Genomic DNA, 8,840 nt, shown 5'->3' with positions numbered 1-8,840 from the left:
ACCAGGAGGAGCCAAGAAGCACGTTGAAGGTTGATGGCGGCGAGATGTAGTGCGGCGCAACACCAGGGATTCCGGCGCCAACGTGGAACCTACACAACACAACCAAAGTACTTTGCCCCAACGAAACAGTGAGGTTGTCAATCTCACCGGCTTGCTGTAACAAAGAGTTAACCGTATTGTGTGGAAGATGATTGTTTGCGTAAAACAAGAGAACAAAGATTGCGATGGATTGTATTTCAAGAAGAGAATTGGACCGGGGTCCACAGTTCACTAGAGGTGTCTCTCCCATAAGACGAACAGCATGTTGGGTGAACAAATTACAGTTGGGCAATTGACAAATAAAGAGAGCATGACAATGCACATACATATCATGATGAGTATAGTGAGATTTAATTGGGCATTACGACAAAGTACATAGACCGCCATCCAACCGCATCTATGCCTAAAAAGTCCACCTTCAAAGTTATCATCCGAACCCCCTCCGGTATTAAGTTGCAAGCAACAGACAATTGCATTAAGTATGGTGCGTAATGTAATCAACAACTACATCCTTAGACATAGCATCAATGTTTTATCCCTAGTGGCAACAAGACAACACAACCTTAGAACTTTCGTCACTGTCCCTGTGTCAATGCAGGCATGAACCCACTATCGAGCATAAGTACTCCCTCTTGGAGTTACAAGCATCTACTTGGCCAGAGCATCTACTAGTAACGGAGAGCATGCAAGATCATAAACAACACATAAGCATAACTTTGATAATCAACATAACAAGTATTCTCTATTCATCGGATCCCAACAAACGCAACATATAGGATTACAGATAGATGATCTTGATCATGTTAGGCAGCTCACAAGATCCGACAATGATAGCACAATGGGGAGAAGACAACCATCTAGCTACTGCTATGGACCCATAGTCCAGGGGTAGACTACTCACACATCACACCGGAGGTGACCATGGCGGCGTAGAGTCCTCCGGGAGATGATTCCCCTCTCCGGCAGGGTGCCGGAGGCGATCTCTGGATCCCCCGAGATGGGATCGGCGGCGGCGGCGTCTCCGGGAAGGTTTTCCGTATCGTGGTTCTCGGTGCGGGGTTTTCGTCACGGAGGCTATTTGTAGGCGGAAGGGCGAGTCGGGGGCCAGACGAGGGGGCCACACCATAGGGCGGCGCGGGCCCCCCTGGGCCGCGCCGCCACGTGGTGTCGCCACCTCGTGGCCCCACTTCGTGTGTTCTTCGGTCTTCTGGAAGCTCCGTGGAAAAATAGGCCCCTGGGCTTTGATTTCGTCCAATTCCGAGAATATTTCCTTACTAGGATTTCTGAAACCAAAAACAGCAGAAACAAGAATCGGCACTTCGGCATCTTGTTAATAGGTTAGTTCCAGAAAATGCACGAATATGACATAAAGTGTGCATAAAACATGTAGATAACATCAATAATGTGGCATGGAACATAAGAAATTATCGATACGTCGGAGACGTATCACTATCCAGCATGCATCTATGCCTAAATAGTCCACTTTCAGGTTATCATCCGAACCCCTTCCGGTATTAAGTTGCAAGCAACAGACAATTGCATTAAGTATGGTGCGTAATGTAATCAACACAAATATCCTTAGACAAAGCATCGATGTTTTATCCCTAGTGGCAACAGCACATCCACAACCTTAGAACTTTCTGTCACTGTCCCAGATTCAATGGAGGCATGAACCCACTATCGAGCATAAATACTCCCTCTTGGAGTTACAAGTATCAACTTGGCTAGAGCCTCTACTAGCAACGGAGAGCATGCAAGAACATAAACAACATATATGATAGATTGATAATCAACTTGACATAGTATTCAATATTCATCGGATCCCAACAAACACAACATGTAGCATTACAAATAGATGATCTTGATCATGATAGGCAGCTCACAAGATCTAAACATGATGGCACAATAGGAGAAGACAACCATCTAGCTACTGCTATGGACCCGTAGTCCAAGGATGAACAACTCACGCATCAGTCCGGAGGCGGGCATGGTGATGTAGAGCCCTCCGGTGATGATTCCCCTCTCCGGTAGGGTGCCGGAGGAGATCTTCTGAACCCCCCGAGTTAGGGTTGATGGCGGCGGCTTCTCTGGAACTGTTCTGGTATTTTGGCTCTCAGATCTTCTGAATCCGCATGCATCTTCTATTGCATTTTCGAGTTTGGACATCTTCACCGTTTCTTGACGGTGGGAGACTCCCTCTCTAAAATCATCTAAAATGTTCTGTGAGGAGTCTCCATATTTCCAGTTTTTGTTGGGGTTCTATTCGTCGTTATCTTTCCAACAAAATTGGTTTCATGTCAATCGGGGTCCGGACACAAAGGTTATCACAGTTTTTGTATAACATGTTTTCCTGCTCACCCGGCCAGGAACCCGGTCGGACCGGCCCATGCGCCGACCGGTTCCGGTCTGCCGTCCGGTCAGCCGGCCTCCCAACCGGATGGCCCGGCGTGCCGACCGGTCAACCGGGCGCCATCCGGGCGCCAACCGGGTGACCTCCTGGACGACACAAAGTGACCCCGATCGGGGTCCGGCCTGCCGACCGGTTTGGACCAGCTGGTCCGGTCTGTGGCCCGGTCTGACCGGGGCCTGGACCGGACGGCCCGGCCCCAGGCCCGGTTGACCGGCCTCCTCGACGGTGGACTCAGCCCAACTTTTCCCCAACGGTTATATTTGCTCTTGGGCTATAAATAGCCCTTCTTCCACCTTGGGCTGAGTTAATTCTTCTATTCTCTCTCCTCCATTGTTGCATTTGAAGAAGTTGCTCTCTCTCTTGTTCCCCCATGATTCTTGCTCATTCTTGAGGGATCTAAGAGAGGAGATCTAGATCTACACTTTCACCAAACCATTTCTTCTCTAAGTGAGGGGAACTCTTGGGATCTAGATCTTGGAGTCTTTTGTTGACTTTCCCCATTGTTCTTCCTCTCCAATCTCATCCTAGCATTTGTTGTTTGGGTGGGATTTGAGAGTGAAGGACTTGAACACCTCTAGTGTTCTTGCTTTGCATCATTGCATAGTGTTGAGCTCTCCACCACGATTAGTTCGAGTGAGAGACCGCGAGCTTGTTACTCTTGGAGGGAGACCTCCTAGTTGGCTTGGCGGTTGGTGCTCCGGTGATATCTTCAAGAAGATTGTGAAGAGGCCCGGGCTTCTCCTTCGTGGAGCTTGTGAAGTGGTTGTGGAGCTTGCCATCTCCGGAGCGGAGGAAAAGCTAACCATAAGGAAATGACCATTATCCTTCGTGGGTGTGGTTCGGAGAATAGGGTGAGCCTTCGTGGCGCGGGGAATCCTTCGTGGGACCTCCACTCCTCCAAACATGACGTACCTTCTTGCAAAGGAAGGGAACACGGGAATACATCCTCGTCTCCGCGTGCCTCGGTTATTTCTATACCCGAGCTCTCTTTCCTTGTGATAGCCATCGTGCTTGAAGTACATATATCTTGCTATCACTTGTGCTACATATATCTTGTGCCTATCTTGCCTAGCTCTAGTTGCTATTGTTACACTTAGTTGAGCTTAGCATATTTAGGGTTTGTGCTTGTAAACTAAACGATAGTTTAATTCCGCATTCTTACAAGACAAATCCGCAAGAGTTTGTAATTGCCTATTCACCCTCCCCCCCTCTAGGCGACATCTCGATCTTTCAGCCTCCCACTTGAGCTTGATGATGACGATCTTGACCGCAACAAGATGGAACACCTTTTTTGATTGTGTTTGCTTGATGGAGTCTTGCGAGTGCTCCCCCATAATCCACTATGGGAGAGCTTCTTATTCAGCGCATCTTCACATATCCATGATCACCATATGGATAGCAAGCTTCAAGCATATGATCTCTTCGATATGTCTCATCTTGAACTTGCACATAATTTCTTCTTTCTTCATTATGTTGATGTCTTGAAGATACACATGAGAGCTCAATTAATCTTCGTCTTCAATACATACTTGTTACTTGATCTTCGCAAATTTCTTATTGCAATCTTGAAGCCAACATATGGTTCAAGCCTTATGTGAAAACCCCAAAATTTTAAAACACCATTTTTACGATATTAGTATTGATCGCATGTCGCTAAACATGATTTTCACGCTAAACTCATACTAAATAAAATTCAATCACCAAAGTCCCAGCAATATTTGCTTACAAAGTTCTTATACATCAGTTTCACTTTTCAGCCCTTAATAAAAATTTCGAAATTTACAATTAAGTCCCTGCCCATACTTTCTTAGTGGCAAGGTAATAGCCAACTCACAACCAACTCACTTTCACCCACTTGTAAAAATTACAGCTAGAAGAGATACAAGTGTACACACGCATGGACACAACAACCTGCATGTACACCACCTGGTTTAATTGTCCTAAACCGACCTAGCCTCTTCCCTACTATAAATAGCCAGTCATTTTTACTGTTTAGCATTTCCACGGCACGCTCCACCTCTCTTAGACCACCCCTTTCTGCACCACAGTGCTAGCAAGGTCTCTTCACCTAGTCATTTCTCTCCTGTGCTGATCCTTCTTTCATCAGGTATAGCGTTCTGAAAATCGATTTGGAATTTGCCTCTGGTCACTAGTGTTGAACTGGTCTTGGTTTGTTCATTGGAAAAATTAATTGGAACCTAGATTCAGATTCATGTTAGTAGTGCACTCCAGTACTCCACTACAGGGCCTATCTATGGCTAGAACTTTGATTTGTGCTAGCATGAAGTCTGGAAACAACTAGTAGTGTACTAGTCCGATGCATAAATAGTTGGGATTAGCACTTACCTAGTTCTGCAAAGGAATTAGCAGTAGATGGTGGTCGCTGGTCCGTAGGCGCTAGCTCAGCCGCGGGAATCTCAGTGGACGTCGGCGACGACCATGGTCGTCGAGCCGTACGGCCGATGCGGCCGCGCGTGCTGTCGTTCATGGCTTGGTGCACGGCGACGGCGAGTGTGGAAAACAAGTAGAGGAGGAGGAGAGTTCGTAGGTACTAGCGACGGCGCCGGCGACAGCCGGATGTAGTAGATCGAGCCGTCGATGCGCGGTGGTGCTACTCGGTTCTGAGAGAGAGAGACGGATTTAGCAATACCAATTAGACTAGTCATAGTGAAAAGTAACATAGAGTAGTAGCATGCACATTTACTACTCTATGTTACTGCCTTCATATTGGTTAGTAACATCAAATTAGTGCGTAGTATCTTGAGAAGATACAATGAGTCTATAAGCTAGTTACTGTAACATCACACTTCTCAAGATACAAAATCAAACCATAACCCCATCTAGTAACAGATCGGCACACTAGGTTGCAACGAAATTGTACTAGGTTGCAACAACATTGTTCTAGGTTGCAACGACATTGTATCTCATGAGCTTTTTCTTGAATTGGTGCATCATTGGCTTCAAGATTTGGAGTTTATTGGTGTTGTGAAGATGACGGCTCCACTATAGTAGAGCATTGTCCTTCCCGAGGTTCCATAATGTGTCCCTCAACAGGGCGAATAAATCCCACACCCATTCTTGCTATAGCATCTTGAGGTATTTTATCATCCGCGCAAACATCAACTTGCCTCACTTGGAAGCCATCATATCGAGATATCAAGTCCGAAAGAAAATAGCATTTCAACACATATTTACAAATAATATTACATGGATATAAAATATTTCGAATATTAACAACGATAATTTATAAACGGCGAGAAATAATGATAGTACCACTTTATTTAGTCAAGAAGCTCCCAAATGATCATATCTGAATCTTTAATATAGGCCAGATTGAAACAGTGTGTATGTATGTATTGTTATTATACCTCTTGATTTGTGTCTGACGAAGTATATATATAGAAACCGAGAAAAAATCTACATGACATTAGCTAGTGCATCCATTGAATAGCGTACATGTATTAGTAAAAAAAGATGGAAAAAATGAAACCGTCTAGGAAGAACTAGCAATAATCGAACTCCAATCGTTGATGTGCACTAGTGCAACCCAACCAATAGGCTAAGAGCATCCCCACTCGTTGGCGCTCCCCACGCCCAAATCCGGCGAAATTTTCGTCCGGATTGGATGAAGATTTGGCGTGGGGAGCGCCGAAGTTCCAGCCGTCCCCCCGGCAGGAAACCCCCAACCGCGACCATTTGACATATTTCAAACAAATTCAACATAAAATTTAACAAGTTGGGCAAACAAGAGGACGAAAATTGCTGAAACAAATTCGGCGATAACAGTACAATGTTTAACAAGTGCTGAAACAAATGAAGCACACAAATTTCACAATTTTTCAAACAAATTAAGACAGACTAGTTGGCGTCGGCGTTGGCGTTGCCTCGGAGCCTCCATATGTGCTCCACCAGATCATCTTGCAGCAGCTGGTGCATTGTAGAGTCTCGAATCTCCTGGCGCATAGCAATGAAGGCGGCCCATGATGGAGGCACCTGGTGATTAGGCTGTGCAAGAGGACCCTCTCTCTCATATGGTGCTTGTTGCTCAGCCAGAGGAACCGGATGCTTTCGCTCATCTTCAATAATCATGTTGTGTAGGCACACACAGCAGTTCATCACCTCCCACATCTGATCTTTGGACCAAGTCATAGCGGGGAACCGGACGACAGCAAATCTCTGCTGTAGGACACCAAATGCTCGCTCGACGTCTTTTCGGCAAGCTTCTTGTTTCTTGACAAACTCGCAAAGTTTGGGGGTGCTAGGGTTGGAGATTGTCTTCACAAATGTTGCCCACTTTGGATAGATACCGTCTGCAAGGTAGTATCCTTTGTTGTAGTGCCGACCATTGATCACATAGTCCACCGGGGGAGCATGACCCTCAACAAGCTTGGAAAAGACCGGGGAGCAGTTTAGGACGTTGATGTCATTGTTGGATCCAGGCATACCAAAGAAAGAGTGCCAAATCCAAAGATCATGGGTAGCCACTGCTTCAAGTATCACAGTGCAGCCTTTTTTGTGACCCTTGTACATTCCCTGCCACGCAAACGGACAGTTCTTCCATTGCCAATGCATGCAGTCAATGCTTCCAAGCATCCCTGGAAAACCTCTAGCTTCATTTGTTGCAAGGATCCTCTGAGTGTCTTCGACAGTGGGTGATCTCAAGTAATAGTCCCCGAACACTGCTATGACGGCCCTGCAGAACCGGTAGAAACAATCAAGGGCGGTGGACTCCGCCATCCGAAGATAGTCATCTGCAGTATCACCGGGAGCTCCATACGCCAGCATCCTCATAGCCACTGTGCACTTCTGCAGTGACGAAAATCCAACCAAACCAGTGCAATCCGCCTTGCATCTGAAGTAGGGATCAAAGTGGCGAGGCAAATGGACGAACACCTGACGGGCGTGGTCGACGAGCAAGCAGGCCGGAAAACAGGCCGGCGGAAGAGCAGCCAGATAGGCCGTCGTCCAAACACGGCGGAATATAGGCAGGTGGGGAAGGAGTGGCGGCGCAATCTGGGCAACAAGCCGGCGGGGTGGTGCCGGCGGCGAGAGAGATACGAGGGGTGGGGGAGATTTTGAGCGACGTGGCGGTGGGGTTCGTGCGTCGAGTCGCCGACAGATCGGGCCCTTCCCCGCTTTTCACTCGTCCGGAGTCCCCGAGAGCTCCCCGGGGGGCCGGGGGGGGGGGGGGGGCGTGGGATCGCCGGATGAATTTAGGCCCAAATCCGGACGAAAACGAGGAACCGGGGACGCGACTGGGCCGAATTTCGCCGTCCGGATGGAAAAAACGCTCGCCGGGGGCCTCCTCGGGGGACGAGTGGAGATGCTCTAAGCCCACGTTCTGCGTACCTGTATTAGAAATCCGGTGGTGATCTAGCTTGACTGTGGTGCGGGCGTCCGGCCAGCCGGCGAGGACAGCAGGGGCCAGCGGCTGCCGTATTTGCCACTCATTGGCTGCATGTGCAAGTTGTCCAAGTTCAGCAGCGGCTCAGCAGGCACGCAAGCACGCTGGCAGCGGCGAGATTGATCAATCAATCTTTGGATCTGACTAGGAAATTTGCGGCGCGGCGCACGCCGCGCCCGTGTTGTCTATGGTGCAGCATTCTTTTTTTAAAATAGCATTTTTTTAGGTTTAAGAGTACGGGATTCCTTTTGAATAAACATCTAAAACTCCACCGCGTCTTTGGTATGCGGCGAATGGTGGAGTGCTTTTATTTCTAAATCGTTGGTTAAAGTATTGTAGATATATAACAATATTTGGGTTGATGAGGTACCACGGAAGTGCCGGTGAAATAGGTGACGGATGGCGGAGTGCTTTTGTTTTTGGTGTTGCTAGAAAAGGAAGTGGTAGTATTTCTCCGGCCAAAAGAGGCAACGGGTGATGGAGTAGAAGAAGGTCATCCCAGGCGAAAATGAGACGGATGATGGAGTAAGTACATTTTTTCGATGTCACCGTAGAAGAACACAACATTATTTTCCCTGAGTAAAAGAGGGGGCGGATGTTGGATTTTTTTTGAATCACCGTTGAAGAATTATGCACTATTAAAGAAATATCGGCGGGTAATTATTATTCAGAACCACACTACGTTGAAGGTTCATGTAAAAATTACTACCCTTGTGCGTCGTTGCAAAATGACCGACAAAGAAATATGTGGCCTTAAATAATTAATAGTAGGTAGTTAATAGCGTTTTTCATAGTTGACATAGGCAATGTTCAAGATATCTACTAAGAAATTGCTTTCTAGAAAAATATAGGTAGTTACCACCTCGCGAAAAATTAGTACGGAACTAAACTTGAGGTTGATATTAACACGTTGTTGCACCGTTGAGAAATTATCATCGTTGAAATATGCGCCCTCGGATAATTACTGTTAGATAGTTAACGACATCG

The 8,840-nt window shown here is 46.9% G+C and overlaps 1 long non-coding RNA gene across 1 annotated transcript; it reads right to left on the bottom strand.

Annotated features, from left to right (window-relative positions):
* Positions 1-4,141: 4,141 nt before the first annotated feature.
* On the bottom strand, positions 4,142-5,073 carry LOC139837644 (uncharacterized). The gene is made up of 2 exons (XR_011754235.1): positions 4,796-5,073; positions 4,142-4,647 (listed from the first exon to the last, which is right to left on the bottom strand). It is a non-coding gene; the product is annotated as an uncharacterized lncRNA (long non-coding RNA).
* Positions 5,074-8,840: the final 3,767 nt, after the last annotated feature.

The sequence above is a fragment of the Lolium perenne genome, chromosome 3 (genome assembly GCF_019359855.2).
Source record: "Lolium perenne isolate Kyuss_39 chromosome 3, Kyuss_2.0, whole genome shotgun sequence".
NCBI lineage: Eukaryota > Viridiplantae > Streptophyta > Magnoliopsida > Poales > Poaceae > Lolium > Lolium perenne.
This window is presented reverse-complemented; position numbering and strand designations above follow the sequence as displayed.